The 2,855-nt window shown below is 30.1% G+C and overlaps 1 pseudogene; it reads left to right on the forward strand.

Moving 5' to 3' along the window:
- Positions 1–211: 211 nt before the first annotated feature.
- LOC127102111 (protein FAR1-RELATED SEQUENCE 5-like) lies at positions 212–2,101 on the forward strand (annotated as a pseudogene).
- Positions 2,102–2,855: the final 754 nt, after the last annotated feature.

Consider the following 2,855-nt stretch of genomic DNA (forward strand, 5'->3'; position numbering starts at 1 on the left):
GGTCGTGTTACTAAATCAAGAACAAATGGTATGATAATAGGTCGAGAATTTCTCTGTTCAAAGGAGGGATTTCGGGCAAAAAAATATGTGAAAGAAGAAAGTAATAGTATTATCGTACACGATGAAATAAGGGTTGGATGCAATGCAATGTTGTATTCAAAGAAAAATGGAGAAATATGGATTGTTTCAAGATTTGTAAGGGAGCATAATCATGAACTATTTTCTCCTAAAAGTCCACAGTTTCTTCGAGTACATAGAAAGAAGACTAATGTGCAAAAAAACTTATTGATGTGTTGCATGATTCTGGTTTAGGCCCTAGTAAAATAAGACCTGTCTTATGTACTGAAAGTGGTGGTGTTGATAATGTTAGATTTAGTCCACAAGATGTTATCAATTACTTAACTGAAAAGAGACAAAAAAAGTTAGAAAATGGAGATGCTCAAATGATGTTATCATATTTTAAAAGTTGTCAATTGAAGAATCCTGGGTTTTTCTATGCTTTTCAAATGGACGCTGAAGGAAGATAAGAAAATTGTTTTTGGGTTGATTCAAGGTCCACAATGGCATATAAATACTTTGGTGATGTTGTTACTTTTGATCCGACGTATTTGACAAATAAATATAAAATGCCTTTTGTTCCATTCACAGGAGTTAATCATCATCAGCAATCCATTCTTTTTGGTTGTGCTCTATTATGGGATGAACCTATAGAAAGTTTTTTTTGGTTGCTAAATACTTGGTTAGAAGCAATGAATGGAATTTCTCCTAAAACTATCATCACATATCAAGATGCTGCTATTAGTAATGCAGTTGCAAAGGTATTTCCAAAGGTTAATCATCATTATTGCATGTGGCATATTGAGAAAAAAGTTTCTAAATACTTGAGTCGTGTCTATCATGAACATGGTGAATTTAAAAATCAATTTTACAAGTGCATCCACCAATCTACCACTGTTGAAGAATTTGATTCTGATTGGGAAGCAATGATTGATAAATATGGATTACAAGATAATCAATGGCTAAACAAGATATTCTCCATTCGAGAAAAATGGATTCCTGCTTATGTACGTCACAATTTTTGTGCAGGAATGTCTACCACTCAAAGGAGTGAAAGTATGAATAAATATTTTAAGGATTTTTTGAATTCAAGTACTTCATTAAGCCAATTTGTGACACAATATGAAAAAGCTCTTGATGCACGTTACAACAAGGAAAGAGAGAAGACTTTCAAAACAAGAAATTCAAAGCCACTTTTACGAACTTTATATCCCATGGAAGAAGAAACTTCAAAAATTTATACAAGAAAAATGTTTAGAATATTTCAAGATGAGTTGGTTGGTTATCAATTATTTATCACAGAAAAGGTTAAGTTTTCTATTGAAGTCTCAACGTATAAAGTTCGTGAAATTTACAAAGAGAAGCCTATCTACTATGTGAATTTTCATGTCACTTCAAAAGAAGCAAATTGTAGTTGTCACATGTTTGAATATTCAGGTATTCTTTGTAGACATGTATTATGTGTATTCATAAAGAAAAAGGTTTATTGTCTCCCTTCACAGTATGTTTTACATAGATGGTCTATTAATGCTGAAAAAGAAAAGGTAAAAGAAGTGACAATTGAAGGATTTCAAGAAGGAAGAAGCAACGCTTCTGACACTTCATTGTTTAATAGTATTATGGTTCACTCCCTCGAACTATCAGAAAGAGGTTCACAATCCGAAAAACATCACGATATTGCTATTCAAAGTTTGCAAAATGGGATTGCAAAACTTGATTTATTGGATATTGAAGAGTCAAATAAGAAGTTTGTTGATTCAACATCTGAAGATATGCCAAAAGTATCTGATGTTAGCATAGCTTTGCATGACCCTCCACTTATAGCAACTAAAGGACGTCCGCGGACTTTGCGAATGAAAAGTAGTTTGGAGATGGTTAGAAAAGGTTCCTCTACTTGTAGTTATTGCATGAAAAAGGGTCATACTAAGCCTAAATGTCCAAATTTAAATCAAACAAGGTATCTTAAAATTACATGTACATGTCTTCTCATTTTTTTATCATGTTAATTTTATTCACTAACAACATACTTATGATTTTTAGGTGATAAATTCAATTTTTAAACTCTATTTTGAAACTTCTATATTGTTGGTTGATTAAGAGGTAATAGTTTTTCCTAATGTTACTACTTTTGCTTATATTTATACTAGTGTTAATTTTAATAATTAATTGTCTTCATATTATAATTGAAGGTTTTTATTCAAGTCATGCCTTATCAAGCCTTTTAGAACAGGAAAATTCAACAAGTTGCTTCTATGCTATTTGGAGACTTCATCATAGCCTTCTATAAGTTGTTGGCATTTTGCACTTACTTTTTACTCTACTGTGATTTTTGTGTTTAGATCTAATGGTCTTTTGTTGATTTTTTTTATGTTGGAGTCTATGAGGGATTAGAGAAACATTTCTCATTCTTTATAAAGTTATGTGTTTATCCATTTATTCTTAACTTTTGAATTTTTTTCAAATTTTGTCTAATATTGAATGTTTTTATGTAGAGAGATCGTTAATTTTTATTTTCTTTTTCATGCTCAATCTATAGAGACAACTTATTATATCTTTCTCTTTTAATCAAATCTCATATTATTTGTTAAAACTCAAGTTACCATTGCTTTAAATTTTTTAAAGTTTCAACAATCAGTATAAGTTCATAAATTATTCTACTTAAATTTAATCTTAAAAGAAGAAAAAAACAAGAAAAAATTGGAAAGTCACACAATTATAAAAAGTAGAAAATATTATTAGTTTAGGGTTTAACCTCATGTATGTAGAGATTTGCAAATATAGTTTGTGAGATAAAATTT

Source organism: Lathyrus oleraceus, chromosome 7, assembly GCF_024323335.1.
Source record: "Lathyrus oleraceus cultivar Zhongwan6 chromosome 7, CAAS_Psat_ZW6_1.0, whole genome shotgun sequence".
Taxonomy (NCBI): Eukaryota; Viridiplantae; Streptophyta; class Magnoliopsida; order Fabales; family Fabaceae; genus Lathyrus; species Lathyrus oleraceus.